The sequence below is a fragment of the Gossypium arboreum genome, chromosome 8 (genome assembly GCF_025698485.1).
Source record: "Gossypium arboreum isolate Shixiya-1 chromosome 8, ASM2569848v2, whole genome shotgun sequence".
Classification (NCBI taxonomy): domain Eukaryota; kingdom Viridiplantae; phylum Streptophyta; class Magnoliopsida; order Malvales; family Malvaceae; genus Gossypium; species Gossypium arboreum.
The window spans coordinates 73,473,375-73,495,046 of record NC_069077.1 but is presented as its reverse complement, the minus strand read 5'-3'; the positions used below and the strand labels follow the sequence as shown (position 1 = coordinate 73,495,046).

The window sequence follows — 21,672 nt, the reverse complement described above, 5'->3', positions numbered from 1 at the left end:
GATGTAGATAGTGACTTGAGGACAAGTCATTTTCAAGAGGGGGAGGATGATACGATCACGGCTTCCCATAAGTCAAGTCCAAGCCGAGATCTGATGGTGCTACCTCAAGGGCCGATCACAAGGTGATACAACTACACCTCCCGAGTTGTCGGCTGCCAATGAAGATCCTCTCGAATTGCCCGTAGGACCGATCATCCGAGCTCGAGCAAAGAGATTCAAAGATGCAACAACAACCTTAGTTGATAGAGTTTGGGGTGAAACCGTTGCTGGACTTCTTGAAAGCTCTTGGACCAGCAAGCCAAGCAAACCATGCATACTCCTTCAAGCTCAAATCAGCTCAACTTCAACTTAACTTAGCTCAATGAGCTCGTTTCAGCTCATTTCATTATTGCGTTTATTATGCTGGAATAAATCATTTAAGTTGCTGTTAGTTTTATTAGTTATTTGTTTTAATAATTAATTTGTCATAATCTGGACATGTTTTAATTATGTTCTAAATTAAGTACTTAATTAATTAGGACCAATTAAATATGTCTTAACTATTACAAAGATTAATTATGTCCAGCCTAATTTATGGTGCAAGTTTTATTTATGTTGCTGAATTTAATGTGTCTAAAAGGGATTTAATTTGCTGAATTAAATGTTGTAGGTACATTACCCCTTGGACGGCATAGGTGCATGGATGATTTAAAATTGGTGTGCTGATCTTTGGTGTTCCCTAAGTGACCATTCAGCCAAACCTTACAACTCTTCAAGAAGACCGATTGGCTGCCCAAGACAAATTAAGGCTGTTCACACCCACCTGATTATTCCTTTCACACCAAGGGCTGTTTGGTTTTGTTTGTTCACACATGTGTGGCTGTTCAAATCGGTTTGTTCACATTCTAAGACTATTGAAGTGCTCTAGACAGCTCCTTAATCACATGAACATTCGGCTGAATCAAGCAAAGAAGATTAATTCCAAATTCAAGCATTTGGCGAACCTATTGATGGCATTTCAGCTCCCAAAAATTCATTCAATTTTTCTATTGAATCAAGGCATCTAGAAGCTACCCTTACTGTTCTCCATGCACAAGAAACTTCAAGGAAGCTTCATCAAAAATTCTGGAATTTTCGAAACCATTTAGCTACCTCAAGAGCCTATTCGGCTATCCCTTGCATTCACTATAAATTGTGGCTTGTGTTACTTTGTAAAGAACTTTTGGACTTTTGTTAATGTTATGCTGCCAAATTTGTTAGGCAAAAACTTTTCTCAAATTTTGTTCAAAGATTCGATTGGCTTCCTAGCGTTCTAGTGTGTCACCTGTTGCTCTTTGTTAAAACCGAACTTATCACTACTCGTAGTGTGGCGTTCAAACATACCGAGGTTCCTATCTTGTTAGATAGTGGGTCGAGGTTTTTCCTTTACTAATTCCAAACCGAACTAAAAGATCTTATAAACAACGGGTCGATACCAAATCAGTATTGGTTCTTGTTTGCACTTTTTGTTCAACTCCATTTCTCCATTTACCTAATTGAACCAATTCCTTCATCCATACCTATTTGGACTCCAAACCCGAATTTTCAAACTCTTCTTACCTATTCTAATCCGAACCCAAAACCAATACCCTTCTTTCCTTCATCTGACCTTTTCAATTAAACCTAATGTAACTTCTTGTTGACGATCGGGCACACTAATACGACTCGACTCTTCTGAGGCGGTTCGTATCACAAGGGCTCGTGCAAAACAATTTAAAGAAGCCGTTATAGCTTTAGTTCAGCATGTGTGGGATGATGTCAATGCTAGACCTATCGAACCGCTTAGTGGCCATTTTGGAAATCCATGCCGAACTTTTCTACAAGTTCGATTCAGCTCACCAAGCTCACCTTGATTCAAGTTAGCTCCCATGTAGCTCCACACCAGCTCATTAGCTGGGACCACTCATTATCACTCACGAGTTTAAGCCCACTGGGTTTAGCTCATGAATTAACCATCACTCGTGGAGTTCACTTTGAATTCATTTGACTACTATTGACTTTTTAATTAATAAGTTCAATAATTATCTAATTAATATCCTACATATTAAATTTAGTTCACATTAGATATATTAAGTGTGACACCGAATGTGACCCTAGTGGGAGAGTGGTTTTGGGACCACGAAACCGAGTCACAAGAATAATTAAGTGTTATATTCCGTACTTATTGTATGTGGAATTGGTATGCGTAAATATTTCGTGTCTCGATTTTTATTAATTAGGTGCTAAATTATAAGAAAGGACTTAGTAGTGAACTTTGAAAGTACGATAGGAAAATAGGTGATGACTAATTAAAGCATGCATGCAAAATAATGGACTTGCATGTCAAATTCCCCTTTTACAAGTAATGGCCGGCCATGACAAAGAATATGGGTCAAACATGTCATGAAACATGTTTTGTTGGGCATTAGGAGAAATAGTAAACAAATAAGCATGGGTAAGAAAAGAATGAAAAAAAAATGTGTGTGAGAGAGTGGCATACCCCATTGCCGTGAGTTGTAGAGAAGGAAAGAAAAAATTTTGTTCATCCTTTCTTTGAGCCAAAACTAAGGAAGAAGGAGGATTTTTGCTTCATGCTTGGTTTGGAAGAGATCTAGAAGGAGATTTGGCTAAGTTTGCATCAAGATTAAGGTATGTATGAGGTTGTGTTGGGAGTTTCATGCATGTTTTGGTTGCTAACTTGATGTGCATGTTAGCCATGGCTCAAATCTTTGGTATGCCATGGAAATGGTATTTGGCCAAAGTTGTTATAGTGATAAAGCCATTGCATGCTAAGTGTGAAGCTTGATGATGATGCATGCAATGATGGATTTTCTACTCATGAGTAAGATTTTGAGTTTTCTCTTTGTTTTATCATGATTAAAGTTGAAAAGGAGCATGATTGTCATACTTGGCCATGATGCATTCTTGAGCATGATTCATGCTTCTTGCATGTTAGTTAAAAGTTTGTGTTTTGGATGGCTATGGACACTTTGAAAATTCGCCATGCTCATATATGCATATATATGATTGCACATTTTGTTTGGTTATGAACTAAGTGATGAATATATTGATTTAAAGAAGAAAATGTGGAAGAATGCTTGTGAAATTGCAAGCACAATTCGCCTAGCACACATATAAGTGCTTGATGCTATATTATAAGTTTTGGGCCACAATGTGCAAGCATTAATTAGTAGATTGCATGCTGTTTTTGTGAGGTATTATGCAAATTTTGACCTCAACAAGTACATGAATATTCGCCTTGGGTAGCCCATTGAAGGCCTTAGCATTTCCTTGATGTTCAAACAAATTGTATTGAATTGCTTGATGTAGTATAAAATGTGCATGACCATTGTGTATTCAAGCTAAAGAGTGGCCATATGACCATCTAAAATCCTTGTCATATTCGCCATAAGCAAGCACAATGAGGTTTTAATAAATTGAATTTGTTTGAATTAGCTCAAGAGCCAAGAGGGCCACAATTGGACAAGGGAAGGAAAAGGTGATCGAATAGCAGAAAAAGCCGTTCGACAACATCCGAGGTAAGTCCTCAAGAAGTGACCTTACTTGAATTATGTGAGATGAAATATGGATGTGTATGATTATTGATTATGTGTGTATGATTATTTGAATTCCACCGGGCTAAGTCCCAAGGCGAATATGCTAATGATATTAATTGTGTTTGAGCCTTAGTAACGAAAATGAAATATGTATGTCCAATGATTATTGATGTATGTGTGCATGAGAAATTGAATGATATCGGGCTAAGCCCAAGACAATTATGTTGAAATTATATCCGGTTAAGACCAAGGCAATTGTGCTAGTGGTTATATCAGGGCTAAGGCCCAAGGCATTCGTGAAGTTATTCTATCAGGGCTAAGACCAAGGCATTTGTGCACGTGATTATATCCGGTTATATTCAAGAATCTTGGGCTGGAGGTGAGTGTTGGTTGCTGAAATGAATTTAATTAGTACACTCGGACAGCCCAAAGGATAAGGTACGTTATATGTGCATTGGAAAGTCGACGTGTTTGAGCAACATTCGCTCAATCGACTAATGAATTTCAGTTATTGAATTGATTGATGCTTTGCGAACTTATACAATGATGAAGTATGAAGTAAGAATGTGTATTAATGAAATGATGCATTTGGCTATGTGAATGTATTGCTGTAAATTATAGTTCATTATATTCCTTGAGACTTACTAAGCATAAAATGCTTACCCGTTGCTTTGGCTCTTAGTTTTCTAGATTTCGCCGAGGCAATCGGATTTGGGATCGTTGAAGTCAAGTCATCCACACTATCAAGCCTCCATTTTGGTATAAATTTTGTTTGAACTTGAGATGGCATGTATAGGACTACCCCTTGTTTGTTAAATATGTTGTAATGTAAGTATGTACGGTAGATGCGAAAATGGCTCGAAAAGGAAGTATGAACTTAGACTAATTGTGGGTTGTATGTATATATTTTGTGTCATGATGTGGCTATGGCTTGAAATGAGAATGTTGGTCATATGATCAGCCATTGGCACGGTTAAAATGATCATATATGAACCTATGTATGGTAAGGCTAGTTGAATCATGGAGACCACCAAATAGGTGAGTCCTATCTTAAAACAGATGCTGCCAGCTGCAGTGGCGTGAATGTGAAAAATCACCAAAATTCATAGGAATGGAATTAGATAGTGAATAAGCTATGTAAATGAACCTTGATGAGTCTATTTTCATATGGAAGAAATGAAACGGTCATAGGAGTTACAGGTTAAGAGATATTAAAGCTATTGTGAGACAGGGCCAGAATGGTTTCTGGGTTCCCTGTCGCAACTTTAAAATTCACTATAAATTATCCAAAAGAATTAGGAGATATATCTTATATGTACAGATTCCATTTTGCGTCTAGTTTCATTAGAAATAAACGACACCAGAATTAAAGCCCTGTACAGAGAGATATTCAAGTTATACCGCGCGAAGGTCGGAGCAGTCGATCCCTGTAACAGGGGTAACTTTAACTAATAAACTGTACCAATTGGCCCGACAAAAAATCCTAGAAATAAATCCATGGATGGATATATGAGTCTAAATTCAGGGAAAATTTACGAAACCAGTTTCCGAGTTTTGAAACTCGAGATATGATTTTTAAGGCGACAATGACGCAGTTTTCCACTATTGGAAATGTCAAATTGGTGGGCAAAAACATGTGAACTTGGTTTGTTAACCCTCGGGTCCGACACGCGATGGTCTCGGTTTTGGGGTGTTACAATTTTATTGGTATCGAGCCACGGTTTAGTCGATTCTAGGACTACCGTGATGTGTTTGGGGTCTAGCTATACATGCCATTAAATGATGAATCGATAGTGTGATGAATTCGACAATTTGACTTCATGATTGTTTATAGCAATGGATCCCGATCCCAACCGAAGCGATAGCTGATGATGTGGAGAGTGTGGCGCTGCTCCGCGCAAGGGACAATGGCCACGGACTCTCAACCTATGGCCAATAATCCTAATGATGAGGCTAGGCAAGCCTTTTATAGTGTGATGAACGAATGGTTCAATCAATACATTCGAACCAACACTACTGTTCCACCACCTCCATTCCCGACGAATGCAACCCCGCACCTACAATACCTCCGGTGATCGACCCAATAAGGTCGTAAGCCCCAGTCGATAGGATTCGAAAACATGGGGCCACTTGAATTTAAGGCTACGGATGATGATGATGCCGAAGCGAGCTGAATTATGGTTAGATAACACTATCCGGTGCTTGATGAGCTATCCTGCATACACCGATGAGTGCTTAAAGTGTACCATCTCCTTGCTACGCGAGTCCGCCTACTATTGGTGGAGTACTCGACTTGTGGTGCCTAGAGAGCAAGTGACTTGGGAATTCTTTCTAACCGAGTTAGAAAAAAGTATATCATCAGAGATTCATCGACCAAAAGCGGAGGGAGTTCCTTGATCTTAAGCAAGGTTCTATGTCCGATTCTGACTACGAACGAAAGTTTGTGAGGCTTAGCCAGACGCGAGAATGCATTTCGTCCGAAGCTATTATGTGCAAACGCTTGAGGATGGGCTGAATGATGATATAAGGATGTTTGTTGGCATTCTCGAGATACGAGAGTTCGTAGTACTTGTTGAGCGAGCTTGTAAAGTCAAGAGCTTAGAAAGGAGAAACAAAAAGGTGATGTGGGGATTGGAGAATTCGAAAGAGGTCTCGGAAAGTCTCTTCAACAAGCATCAAGAGATTTCGAGATGATGCGAGCCGGTCTAGAGGCGTTTGGGATTTTCTAGACGAGGACGCGATCGACCCTGTGACCACACGAGTCACCTCGATTGCGGTGGCGGAAATGATCGCCGAGAGAGGATGAGTGTCCACATTGTGGCAAATGGCATTCGGGAGCTGTTGGTTTCGTGATCGCTCTCGCTATAAGTGTGGATCGGCCGACCATTTTATGAAGGATTGCCCGAGGATGCATGAGCAGAATGCAAGTCGAGTGCAAACCCGGTGCTACCATCGCCGAGGTAGGCCACCTAGAAATATGGGCAATGTCGGTGGCGGTCGAGAGGATCTAGAGATGCTACCATCGATCTCGAGGCTCGTGCTCTGCTAGGACTTATGCCATACGCCAGCACGCCGAGGATGCCGCCTCCGGATGTTATTACCGCAGACTTTCACTCTTTTCAATACAAATGTAATTGCTTTGATTGACCCCGGTTCTACTCATTCTTATATATGTGAAACCTTAGCATCCAAGAAGACTTTGCCCATTGAGTCTCTCGAGTTTGTAATTCGGTGTCAAACCCTTGGGTCATTACGTGCTTGTTAACAAAGTGTGCAAGAAAAGTCCCCTAGTGTTCCGAGGTTCTTGTTTTCCGCGGACTTAATGCTTTTGCCATTCGATGAGTTCGATGTTATTCTTGGTTTGGATTGGTTGACCATGCACGATGCGGTTGTAAATTGCAAGAGCAAGACTATCGATTTGAGGTGCGCGAATAATGAAATAATTCGGGTTGAGTCCACGGACTTAAAGGGTTGCCACCGTAATATCGCCGATGTTGGCCCGTAAATATGTAAGAAAAGGGTGCGGAAGCGTACCTTGCGACGTACTTTCGATGACAAGGAATCGAGAAGAAACCCGAATCTGTGCTCGTGGTTTGTGAATACCCGGATGTTTTCCCAAGAATTGCCGGGTTTACCACTGCTCGAGAAATAGAATTTGGCATCGAATTGGTACCGGTACCACCCCAATTTCGATAGCTCCGTGATCGTATGGCACCAACGGAATTGAAGGAGTTGAAAACTCGGTTGCAAGAATTGGTGGATAGAGGTTTTGCTCTTGAGTTTTTCGCCTTGGGGTGCGCCGGTGTTGTTCGTGAAGAAGAAGGATGGAACCATGCGACTATGCATCGACTATCGTCGACTTAACAAAGCGACGATAAAGAACAAATATCCGTTGCCACGTATTGATGACTTGTTCGATCAATCAAGGAGCCTCGGTGTTCTCGAAAATAGATTTGAGATCGGGCTACTATCAATTGCGAATCCGAGATTCAGACGTGCCCAAGGCGCCTTGAACGAGATATGGTCACTATGAGTTCTGGTGATGCCGTTTGGGCTCACTAATGCCCTGCGGTATTTATGGATTTAATGAATCGAATCTTTAGACCATATTTGGATCGATTAAGTAGTCGTGTTCATTGATGACATCTTGGTCTATTCAAGAAATGAGACCGAACATGCTGAACACTGCGGTTAGTCTTTGCAAATTTTACGGGACAAGCAATTATATGCTAAGTTCAGCAAGTGTGAGTTCGTTAAGAGAGGTAAGCTTCTTGGGTCATGTGGTATTCGTGACGGTATTCGAGTCGAATTCAATAAAATTTCAGCCATACTAAATTGGAAGCCTCCGAGAAATATTACCGAGGTTCAAGCTTTTTGGGGCTTGGTTACTACCGACGATTTGTAAAGGCTTCTCAACGATAGCCACGCCGATGACGGCTACTCCAAAAGGATGTTAAGTTGAATGGACGGAGAAATGCCAAAAAGCTTCGATCAATGAAAACTTATTTGGTGAAGCCCCAATTCTAGTGCAACCCGAGTCCGCAAGGAGTTTGTCATCTATAGCGACGCCTCTCTACTTGGGTTAGGTTGCGATTAATGCAAGAAGGTCGAGTTGTGGCCTATGCGTCGAGGCAATTAAAGCCACATGAGAAAATTATCCGACTCATGATCTCGAATTGGCCGCCATCGTATTCGCCTTAAAGATTTGGCGACATTACTTATTCGGTGAAAGGTGCCATGTATACTCGGATCACAAAAGTCTCAGTATTTGATGACCCAACGAGACTTAAATCTGCGACAAAGACGTTGGCTCGAGCTGTTAAAGGATTATGAGTGATCATTGACTATCACCGGGAAAGGCGAATGTAGTTGCGGATGCCTTGAGTCGTAAATCGTTATTCACTTTACGAGCGATGAATGTGCACTTGTCTATCCGATCCGACGGTGTGTTAGTGGCTGAAATGAAAGCCAAACCATTATTGACACACCAAATTCGAGAAGCTCGTAAAGTCGATGACGAGTTGGTTGCAAAAGCGGGCGCGTGTGTTCGAACAAGGACTCGGAGTTTCAAATCGACGATGACGATTGTTTGAGGTTCAAAAGTCGTCGTGTGTCCCAAAGAATTGAACTCATTTCGATAATTCGAATGAAGCCCATTGTAGCCGAATGGCAATCCACCCGGGAGTACGAAGATGTACAATGATTTGAAACGCCGATTTTGGTGGCATGGTATGAAGCGAGACATCTCCGACTTTGTTTCAAGATGTTTAATATGTCAACAAGTGAAAGCGGAACATCGGTGCCTTGAGATTACTTCACCAATCACGATACCCGAGTGGAAATGGGATCGAGTCACAATGGACTTTGTATCCGGACCGCCATTGTCGCAAGTAAGAAGGATGCGGTTTGGGTCGTGGTAGATCGATTGACTAAGTCGGCCCACTTTGTCCCCGTGACGCACGGATTTTTCAATGGACAAATTAGCGGAATTGTACGCTTTCGATTGTGAAATTACACGGGTGCCTATTTCTATCGTGTCGGATAGAGATCCGAGATTTACCTCGCGGTTTTGGAAAAAGTTGCAAGAAGCTTTGGGTACCAAGTTGCATTTCAAAGACCGCCTTCCACCCCCAAACCGATGGTCAATCCGAAGCGGGTAATTCAGATACTTGAGGATATGTTAAGATGTTGCGTCCTCGAGTTTAGTGGTTCATGGGAACGGTATTTGCCGCTGATTGAATTCGCTACAACAACAACGACTTTCAATCGAGTATTAAGATGGCACCTACGAGGCTTTGTACGGCGTAAATGCCGTACACCATTGTTTTGACCGAGCTTGGTGAAAGCAAGATTTTCGGTGGATTTGATTAGGGATGCCAAGAAAGTGAAAGTAATCCGTGAAAGTTTGAAGATAGCCTTCGATCGTCGTAAGTCGTGCGCGGATATGAAGCGTAAGGATATCGAGTATCGTGGGTGATAAAGTGTTCCTCAAGGTATCGCCTTGGAAAAAATACTCGTGTTGGTAGTAAGGGCAAGTTGAGCCCGAGGTTCATTGGGCCATATGAGATATCGAGCGAGTCGGTCCAAGTGGCATATCGCTTGATTTTGCCCCGAACTCAAAAGGTTCACGATGTCTTCCACGCTTCGATGCTTCGACGTTATAGATCCGATCCATCGCACGTGATTAGTCCATCGAAATTGAAATTCAAGCTAATATGAGTTATGAGGAAGAACCAATTCGTATCCTATCACGAGAAGTGAAAGAGTTATGAAACAAGCGGGTTCCGCTAGTGAAAGTGTTATGGCTCAAGCACGGGATAGAAGAAGCTACTTGGGAGACCGAGAACTCAATGAGAGAGCGATATCCGAACCTATTTACGGTAAGCTTTTCGGGACGAAAATCTCTTGAGTGGGGAGAGTTGTGACACCCGAATGTGACCCTAGTCGGAGAGTGGTTTGGGACCACGAAACCGAGTCACAAGAATAATTAAGTGTTATATTCCGTACTTATTGTATGTGGAATTGGTATGCGTAAATATTTCGTGTCTCGATTTTTATTAATTAGGTGCTAAATTATAAGAAAGGACTTAGTAGTGAACTTTGAAAGTACGATAGGAAAATAGGTGATGACTAATTAAAGCATGCATGCAAAATAATGGACTTGCATGTCAAATTCCCCTTTTACAAGTAATGGCCGCCATGACAAAGAATATGGGTCAAACATGTCATGAAACATGTTTTGTTGGGCATTAGGGAGAAATAGTAAACAAATAAGCATGGGTAAGAAAAGAATGAAAAAAAAAATGTGTGTGAGAGAGTGGCATACCCCATTGCCGTGAGTTGTAGAGAAGGAAAGAAAAAATTTTGTTCATCCTTTCTTTGAGCCAAAACTAAGGAAGAAGGAGGATTTTTGCTTCATGCTTGGTTTGGAAGAGATCTAGAAGGAGATTTGGCTAAGTTTGCATCAAGATTAAGGTATGTATGAGGTTGTGTTGGGAGTTTCATGCATGTTTTGGTTGCTAACTTGATGTGCATGTTAGCCATGGCTCAAATCTTTGGTATGCCATGGAAATGGTATTTGGCCAAAGTTGTTATAGTGATAAAGCCATTGCATGCTAAGTGTGAAGCTTGATGATGATGCATGCAATGATGGATTTTCTACTCATGAGTAAGATTTTGAGTTTTCTTTGTTTTATCATGATTAAAGTTGAAAAGGAGCATGATTGTCATACTTGGCCATGATGCATTCTTGAGCATGATTCATGCTTCTTGCATGTTAGTTAAAAGTTTGTGTTTTGGATGGCTATGGACACTTTGAAAATTCGCCATGCTCATATATGCATATATATGATTGCACATTTTGTTTGGTTATGAACTAAGTGATGAATATATTGATTTAAAGAAGAAAATGTGGAAGAATGCTTGTGAAATTGCAAGCACAATTCGCCTAGCACACATATAAGTGCTTGATGCTATATTATAAGTTTTGGGCCACAATGTGCAAGCATTAATTAGTAGATTGCATGCTGTTTTTGTGAGGTATTAGTGCAAATTTTGACCTCAACAAGTACATGAATATTCGGCCTTGGGTAGCCCATTGAAGGCCTTAGCATTTCCTTGATGTTCAAACAAATTGTATTGAATTGCTTGATGTAGTATAAAATGTGCATGACCATTGTGTATTCAAGCTAAAGAGTGGCCATATGACCATCTAAAATCCTTGTCATATTCGCCATAAGCAAGCACAATGAGGTTTTAATAAATTGAATTTGTTTGAATTAGCTCAAGAGCCAAGAGGGCCACAATTGGACAAGGGAAGGAAAAGGTGATCGAATAGCCGAAAAAGCCGTTCGACAACATCCGAGGTAAGTCCTCAAGAAGTGACCTTACTTGAATTATGTGAGATGAAATATGGATGTGTATGATTATTGATTATGTGTGTATGAGTATTTGAATTCCACCGGGCTAAGTCCCAAGGCGAATATGCTAATGATATTAATTGTGTTTGAGCCTTAGTAACGAAAATGAAATATGTATGTCCAATGATTATTGATGTATGTGTGCATGAGAAATTGAATGATATCCGGCTAAGCCCAAGACAATTATGTTGAAATTATATCCGGTTAAGACCAAGGCAATTGTGCTAGTGGTTATATCCGGGCTAAGGCCAAGGCATTCGTATGAAGTTATTCTATCCGGGCTAAGACCAAGGCATTTGTGCACGTGATTATATCCGGTTATATTCAAGAATCTTGGGCTGGAGGTGAGTGTTGGTTGCTGAAATGAATTTAATTAGTACACTCGGACAGCCCAAAGGATAAGGTACGTTATATGTGCATTGGAAAGTCGACGTGTTTGAGCAACATTCGCTCAATCGACTAATGAATTTCAGTTATTGAATTGATTGATGCTTTGCGAACTTATACAATGATGAAGTATGAAGTAAGAATGTGTATTAATGAAATGATGCATTTGGCTATGTGAATGTATTGCTGTAAATTATAGTTCATTATATTCCTTGAGACTTACTAAGCATAAAAATGCTTACCCGTTGTTTTGGCTCTTAGTTTTCTAGATTTCGCCGAGGCAATCGGATTTGGGATCGTTGAAGTCAAGTCATCCACACTATCAAGCCTCCATTTTGGTATAAATTTTGTTTGAACTTGAGATGGCATGTATAGGACTACCCTTGTTTGTTAAATATGTTGTAATGTAAGTATGTACGGTAGTGCGAAAATGGCTCGAAAAGGAAGTATGAACTTAGACTAATTGTGGGTTGTATGTATATATTTTGTGTCATGATGTGGCTATGGCTTGAAATGAGAATGTTGGTCATATGATCAGCCATTGGCACGGTTAAAATGATCATATATGAACCTATGTATGGTAAGGCTAGTTGAATCATGGAGACCACCAAATAGGTGAGTCCTATCTTAAAACAGATCTTTGCCACTGCAGTGGCGTGAATGTGAAAAATCACCAAAATTCATAGGAATGGAATTAGATAGTGAATAAGCTATGTAAATGAACCTTGATGAGTCTATTTTCATATGGAAGAAATGAAACGGTCATAGGAGTTACAGGTTAAGAGATATTAAAGCTATTGTGAGACAGGGCCAGAATGGTTTCGGGTTCCCTGTCGCAACTTTAAAAATTCACTATAAATTATCCAAAAGAATTAGGAGATATATCTTATATGTACAGATTCCATTTTGCGTCTAGTTTCATTAGAAATAAACGACACCAGAATTAAAGCCCTGTACAGAGAGATATTCAAGTTATACCGCGCGAAGGTCGGAGCAATCGATCCTCGTAATAGGGTAACTTTAACTAATAAATCCATGGATGGATATATGAGTCTAAATTCAGGAAAATTTTCTGAAACCAGTTTCGAGTTTTGAAACTCGAGATATGATTTTAAGGCGATAAGGACGCAGCTTTTCCACTGACCGAAATGTCAAATTGGTGGGCAAAAACATGTGAACTTGGTTTGTTAACCTCGGGTCCCAACACCGGCGATGGTCTCGGGTTTTGGGGTGTTACATTAAGTATGTCTTAAAAGTGTTTATTGATGATAATTAAATTTGTCATAACCGAATTTAATGTTGATATTTGTGTTCACATTAGTTTGAATTAATTCTGTTCACATTTCTTGTAGAAACGCAATGGACATATGGAGATTAAAAGCAAGCATGAATTTTGAAGGTGCATGGACAGTTGGGGGACTTGAATCTCTTAGGTGCATGTTCAGCCAAGTGCATGTATGACCATATTCAATGTCTTTAAGGTTCATGAATGTTTCCATTCATGTATGGTGTGCTATCTCTTCATTCTCCAAGGTGACCATTCGGCCAAAGGACACTCACACATGCATGAAGAAAGCTTGGCCAATTAGCTTCCCCATGACTCTCCTTAATTCGATCACACCTATGTTCACATGGCAAGACTATTCGGTTCACCTTGTTCACACTAGAAGACTCTTCAACATTCGGTTTCACACACATGATGGCCCTTGGAGTGTCCACAATTAATTCATACTTTTTTACCAAACATTGATTCATTTAACAAGGATGGCTGAACCTACAAGTGACTATTGGACATCATGCATTCACTTTGAGTTTTCTTAAGCATGAAGATTCATTCATTTCCTATTACCATAGCCGAATCTAGACATGCACATTAAGGGTCATTTTTCTAGAATTTTCTTTAATTAATGTGTAAGCATGAAAGGCCAATCGGCTACCTAGACTTAGGTCTATAAATACTTGTTCAATTTCCATGTAAAGGACTTTTGAAATTTATGTTAATGTTATGCTGCCGAAATTGTGAGGCAAACTTTTCTTATATTTCGTTCAAAGATTCGTTTGGCGTTCCTAGCATTCTGGTTGTGTCAACCGTGCTCTTTGACGTACCCAAACTTATCACTATTCATAGTGTGGCATTCAACATACCGAGGTTCCTATCTTGTTAGATAGTGGGTCGAGGTTTCCCTTACCAAACCTATAACCGAACTCAAAAGGCTTAATCAATGGGTCGATACCATTTCGGTATTGGTTCTTGAAAGTACCTTTAGTAGTTCAAACCCGTTCTCTTCTTTACCTAATCGAACCTAAACTGACCAATTTGTTCATATCCTTTTGTTCCTACCCTTTCGTTCCTACCATTCCATCCGTACCCCTCTTTCTACTTTGACTATACCTTTAACGCAACTAAACCTAACGTAACTTCTCGTAGACGATCGGGCAATCTACATACGACTCGAATCTTCCCGAGACGGTTCGTATCACACTATCTAACAAGATAGGAACCTCGGTATATTTGAACGCCACACTATAAGTAGTGATAAGTTCAGTTTTGATAAAGAACAACAGTTGACATACTAGAACGCTAGGAAGCCAATCGAATCTTTGAACGAAATTTGAGAAAAGTTTTGCCTAAAAAATTCGGCAGCATAACATTAACAAAAGTCCAAAAAAGTTCTTTTCAAAGTAACACAAGCCACAATTTATAGTGAATGCAAGGGATAGCCGAATAGGCTCTTGAGGTAGCTAAATGGTTGCTGAAAATTCCAGAATTTTTGATGAAGCTTCCTTAAAGTTTCTTGTGCATGGAGAATGGTAAGGGGCAGCTTCTAGATACCTTGATTCAATAGAAAAATTGAATGAATTGTTTGGGAGCTGAAATGCCATCAATAGGTTCGGCCAAATGCTTGAATTTGGAATTAATGTCTGCTTGATTCAAATTAATGTTCATGTGATTAAGGAGCTGTCTAGAGCACTTCAATAGTCTTAGAATGTGAACAAACCGATTTGAACAGCCACACATGTGTGAACAAAACAAAACCGAACAGCCCTTGGTGTGAAAGGAATAATCGGGTGGTGTGAACAGCCTTAATTTGTCTTGGGCAGCCAATCGGTCTTCTTGAAGAGTTGTAAGGTTTGGCTGAATGGTCACTTAGGGACACCAAAGATCAGCACACCAATTTTAAATCATCCATGCACCTATGTCCGTCCAAGGGTAATGTACCTACAACATTTAATTCAGCAAATTAAATCCCTTTTAGACACATTAAATTCGCAACATAGACAAATAAATCTTGCACCATAAATTAGGCTGGACATAATTAATCTTTGTAATAGTTAAGACATATTTAATTGGTCCTAATTAAATAAGTACTTAATTTAGAATATAATTAAAACATGTCCAGATTATGACAAATTAATTATTAAAACAAATAACAAATAAAACTAACAGCAACTTAAATGATTTATTCTAGCATAATAAACGCAATAATGAAATGAGCTGAAACGAGCTCGTTGAGCTAAGTTAAGTTGAAGTTGAGCTGATTTGAGCTTGAAGGAGTATGCATGGTTTGCTTGGCTTGCTGGTCCAAGAGCTTTCAAGAAGTCCAGCAACGGTTTCACACCAAACTCTATCAACTAAGGCTGTTGTTGCATCTTTGAATCTCTTTGCTCGAGCTCGGGTGATCAGTCCTACGGGCAATTCGAGAGGATCTTCATTGGTAGCCGACAACTCGGGAGGTGTGGTTGTATCAATCATGCATTCACTTAGTGTTTTCTTAAGCATGAAGATTCATTCATTTCCTATTACCATAGCCGAATCTAGACATGCACATTAAGGGTCATTTTTCTAGAATTTTCTTTAATTAATGTGTAAGCATGAAAGGCCAATCGGCTACCTAGACTTAGGCCTATAAATACTTGTTTAATTTCCATGTAAAGGACTTTTGAAACTTTTGTTAATGTTATGCTGCCAAAATCATGAGGCAAACTTTTCTTATATTTCGTTCAAAGATTCGTTTGGTGTTCCTAGCGTTCTAGTTGTGTCAACCGTGTTCTTTGTCGTACCCAAACTTATCACTATTCTAGTATGGCGTTCAACATACCGAGGTTCCTATCTTGTTAGATAGTGGGTCGAGGTTTCCCTTACCAAACCTATAACCGAACTCAAAAGGCTTAATCAACGGGTCGATACCATTTCGGTATTGGTTCTTGAAAGTACCTTTAGTAGTTCCAAACCCGTTCTCTTCTTTACTTAGTCGAACCTAAACTGACCAATTTGTTCATATCCTTTTGTTCCTACCCTTTCGTTCCTACCATTCCATTCGTACCCCTCTTTCTACTTTGACATACCTTCAACACAACTAAACCTAACGTAACTTCTCGTAGACGATCGGGCAATCTACATACGACTCGACTCTTCCTGAGATGGTTTGTATCACAGACCCAGTCTCCGGGTTCAAATACAACTCTCTTTAGTCCTTTGTTGGCTCGTTAGACGTATTGCTTGATTCGAGATTCAATATTCTCTCGAACTTTCCTATGTAGTTCCTTGACAAATTCAGCCTTTTTTCTCGCATCTGTATGTGATACGAACCGTCTCGGGAAGAGTCGAGTCGTATGTAGATTGCCCGATCATCTACGAGAAGTTACGTTAGGATTAGTTGAGTTGTAGGTATAGTCGAGTAGAAAGAGGGGTACGAATGGAATGGTAGGAACGAAAGGGAAGGATCAAAAATGGTATGAACAAATTGGTCGGTTTAGGTTCGATTAGGTAAAGAAGAAAGAACGGGTTTGAACTACTAAAGGGACTTTCAAGAACCAATTACCGAAATGGTATCGACCCGTTGAGTTAGCCTTTTGAGTTCGGTTATAGGTTTGGTAAGGGAAACCTCGACCCACTATCTAATAAGATAGGAACCTCGGTATGTTGAATGCAACACTATGAATAGTGATAAGTTCGGGTATGACAAAGAACACGATTGACACAACTAGAACGCTAGGAACGCCAAACGAATCTTTGAACGAAATATAAGAAAAGTTTGCCTCACGATTTTGGCAGCATAACATTAACAAAAGTTTCAAAAGTTCTTTACAAAGTAACACAAGCCATAATTTATAGTGAATGCAAGGGATAGCCGAATAGGCTCTTAAGGTAGCTAAATGGTTTCTAAAAATTCCAAAATTTTTGATGAAGCTTCCTTGAAGTTTCTTGTGCATGGAGAATGGTAAGGGGCAGCTTCTAGATGCCTTGATTCAATAGAAAAATTGAATGAATTGTTTGGGAGCTGAAATGCCATCAATAGGTTCGGCCAAATGCTTGAATTTGGAATTAATGCTGCTACTTGATTCAGCCGAATGTTCATGTGATTAAGGAGCTGTCTAGAGCACTTCAATAGTCTTAGAATGTGAACAAACTGATTTGAACAGCCACACATGTGTGAACAAACAAAACCGAACAGCCCTTGGTGTGAAAGGAATAATCAGGTGGGTGTGAACAGCCTTAATTTGTCTTGGGCAGCCAATCGGTCTTCTTGAAGAGTTGTAAGGTTTGGCTGAATGGTCACTTAGGGAACACCAAAGAGCAGCACACCAATTTTAAGTCATCCATGCACCTATGCCGTCCAAGGGGTAATGTACCTACAACATTTAATTCAGCAAATTAAATCCCTTTTAGACACATTAAATTCGGCAACATAGACAAATAAATCTTGCACCATAAATTAGGCTGGACATAATTAATCTTTGTAATAGTTAAGACATATTTAATTGGTCCTAATTAATTAAGTACTTAATTTAGAACATAATTAAAACATGTCCAGATTATGACAAATTAATTATTAAAACAAATAACTAATAAAACTAACAGCAACTTAAATGATTTATTCCAGCATAATAAATGCAATAATGAAATGAGCTGAAACGAGCTCGTTGAGCTAAGTTGAGTTGAAGTTGAGCTGATTTGAGCTGATTTGAGCTTGAAGGAGTATGCATGGTTTGCTTGGCTTGCTGGTCCAAGAGCTTTCAAGAAGTCCAGCAACGGTTTCACCCCAAACTCTATCAACTAAAGCTGTTGTTGTGTCTTTGAATCTCTTTGCTCGAGCTCGAGTGATCGGTCCTACGGGCAATTCGAGAGGATCTTCATTGGCAGCCGACAACTCAGGAGGGGTGGTTGTATCAGTATGGACAAATTGATCAATAGGAAAAGGTAATAAATCAAGAGGAGTAAGAGGATTAAATCCATAGACAGTCTCAAAAGGAGAAAATTTGGTTGCCGAGTGAATAGAGCGACTATAAGCGAACTCGATGTGGGGTAAGCATTCTTCCCATGTCTTGAAGTTCTTTCATACCAACGTTCACAACAAAGTTGACAAAACTCGGTTTACCACCTTGATTTGGCCATCCGTTTGGGGATGACAAGTGGTTGAAAACAATAATTTTCGTCCCAAGTTTTCCCCATAATGTCTGCCAAAAATGACTCAAGAACTTTGTATCAACGATCGTTCTTGGTAATCCATGCAGTCGTACAATTTCCCTAAAAAACAAATTAGCAATATGTACAGCGTCATCAGTTTTGGCACAAGAAATAAAATGTGACATTTTAGAGAATCTATCGACTACAACAAAGATTGAGTCCTTTCCTGTCTTAGTTTTCGGCAATCCAAGAATAAAATCCATAGAAACATCGGTCCACGGAGTGTCGGGAATGGGAAGTGGTGTGTAAAGTCCATGAGGTTGGACCTTCGACTTAGCCCGTTAACAAATTAGGCAGCGTTCACAGACCCGCTCCACGTCTCTCCACATTCGCGGCCAGTAAAAATGTTCATGGAGGTGATACGATCCGCCTCGGAAGAGTCGAGTCATATTAGTGTGCTCGATCGTCAACAAGAAGTTACGTTAGGTTTAATTGAAAAGGTCGGATGAAGGAAAGAAGGGTATTGGTTTTGGGTTCGGATTGGAATAGGTAAGAAGAATTTGAAAGTTCGGGTTTGGAGTCCGAATAGGTATGGATGAAGGAATTGGTTCAATTAGGTAAGGGGGAATTGAAGAAATGGACGTAATGGTATGAAGGGTAAGAACGAAATGGTATTATGAAATGGTTCGAATGGAATAGTCGGTTTGGGTACAATTGGTAAATGGAGAAATGGGGTTGAACAAAAAGTGCAAATAAGAACCAATACCGATTTGGTATCGACCCGTTGTTTATAAGCTCTTTTAGTTCGGTTTGGAATTGGTAAATGAAAACCTCGACCTACTATCTAACAAGATAGGAACCTCGGTATGTTTGAATGCCACACTACGAGTAGTGATAAGTTCGGTTTCGATAAAGAACAACGGTTGACAAACTAGACATTAGGAAGCCAATCGAATCTTTGAACGAAATTTGAGAAAAAGTTTTGCCTAACAAATTTGGCAGCATAACATTAACAAAAGTCTCCAAAGTTCTTTACATGAAAAAAATAACAAGTATTTATAGGCCTAAAGTCTAGGTTGCCGAATGGCTTTCATGCTTACAAATTAAGTAAAAGAAAATTCTAGAAAATTAATCCTTAATGTGCATGACTAGATTCTGCTATGGAACATGAATTGTGAATGCTTCATGTTTAAGAAATGACAAGTGAATGAATGAAGCTCCAAGGGACACTTGCTGGGTTCGGCCTCCCTTGTTTAATGAAGCAATTAAGTGGCAACCTTTAGCCAAAAATCATGAATTAAATGGTGTAACTCCAAGGGCCAAAATAGGTGTGAATGCCGTAACCTGAAGAGTCCATAAGTGTGAACATGGTGAACCAAAAGGACTTGTTGTGTGAACACAATGTGAACAGAATGTAGAGGTTCATGGAGGAAGTCATTCGGCCAACCATCTCATGCATGTATTATGTCCCTTTGACCGAATAGTCACTTGTGTAGATGAAGAGGTAGCACAACATTCATGGCTCTTGGTCATTCATGAACCTTTGGAATTAATGTACCTTGCCATTCATGCATTTCACCAATTCATGCATCTTGAGTGGCCATGCACCTTAGCCGTTCATGCACCCTCCAAAAGACATGTTGCTTCAAGCTCCATACATCCATTGAGTTTCTACAAGAAAATGTGAACAGAATTAATTCAAGCTAATGTGAACACAAATGTAAACATTAAATTCGGTTATGACAATTTAATTAATATCAATAAACACTTTTAAGACATATTTAATAAAACTAATGTGAACTAAATTTAATATGTGGTTTATTAATTAACTAATTAATGAACTTATTAAATAAAAATTTAATAGCAGTCAAATGAAGTCAAAGTAGTTTTCATGAGCTAGAATTCAACTCATGAGCTAAAACCGAGCTGGACTTGGACCCATGAGTTGGTAGTGAGTGGACCCGAGCCGGGAACCTGAAGTGAGCTGGTGGCGAGCTCGATGAGTTGAGCCGACTTGCGTGTAGTTGCATGGTGAGTTCAAGGAACTGAATCAGCTTTCTCAAGCGCCCTAATGGCTTTCAATCCAAAGTTGAGCTATAAAAGCTCTGATGGACTCCTTAAACTTCTTGGCTCGAGCTTGAGTAACAGGACCTTGTGGTAGCACCATAGAATCCTCGCTCGAACTAGCTGAACCATGGGGCGCGATCACATCAGGAGGGTCGACAATGTCTTGCTTATTCCAAAGTGTCCCATCAGGCCACCAGTATGCGCCTCCAACACAAGTAACTCTCAAATGGAGCCTTGTGGTAGACACAACCTATTTTCTTTAAAAAGAAACCCTTCGTGCCTGACAAATTTCTCAAAAGAACCATTTTCACAAGCAGCATATATAGTTCCAAAATCTTCATCATTAACATACAACTCTTTCATATGATAAAAACCAAGTAACTTAGAATCAAGAGTAGTCAATAAGGTATACCTCTGTGACAAGGCATCAGTGATACGAACCGCCTCGGGGAGAGTCGAGTCGTATGCGAGTTTTCCCGATCGTCTACGAGAAAGTATCGTTCGGTTTGTTCAAAAAGGATGTTTCTAAATAAATTACGCGGAAGCTATTCAAGGGGTTCAAATGAAGGGTTTAAAAAATATGAATATTAAGGTTCGGTTTAAAGTAAATGAAAGAATGGAAAGAAGGAACTCAAAAGCAAGCATGAACCAATATTAGAAAATATCGACCCAAATGCTTATAGGCTTTCAAGGCAAAATGAAAATAATAGAACCTCAATTCGCTACTTAGCAAAGTAGGAACCTCAAGATAAGGGTGAAAGAAACAGGGTTGACGCCACTACTAGGTAGATAAGTCAACAAAGTCTCAAACAAAGTTTAGAGAAGAAAATTCTCACAAGATTAAATTCAAAAAAAAAAATTTGGCAAAAAGTCCCTTACAATTGAAAGAAAACAAATACTTATAGGCACATAGATGACCATTCAAATTCGGCATCTAGGTGTTCACACAATAATAAAAACGTTCACACTATGTATTAAAATAGTTCATAAATTCGGCAGATTCATGAACTAGTTGAATGGACACTTTCTTCCCCCTAAGTGTGTGCATGAATGCTTAATCATAAAGAAAGGCTTCAAGTGACTTGTATGTGCACCAAAGGTTGCATTCATCTCCTTGGGACGTTCATGCACTTGTATGGAACATGTATCCTCATAATTAAACTCTTTAATAGCATGTAGGTTCATAAATGGCAGCATGAACCTAGTAAATTCGTTCTCCCCTTTGTGCATACACTTAATTCAATCAATGTGTTGAATTATTGAGTTAGTTCCTTCCTTTGGACGTTCTTGAACCCATCCATGCATGTGTAGTAGCTTATAGGTCAATTCAAAGTGT

General features: G+C 39.6%; 1 pseudogene; it reads left to right on the top strand.

Annotated features, from left to right (window-relative positions):
* Positions 1-21,672, top strand: part of LOC128296618 (uncharacterized) — a 39,917-nt pseudogene that overhangs the window by 6,148 nt on the left and 12,097 nt on the right.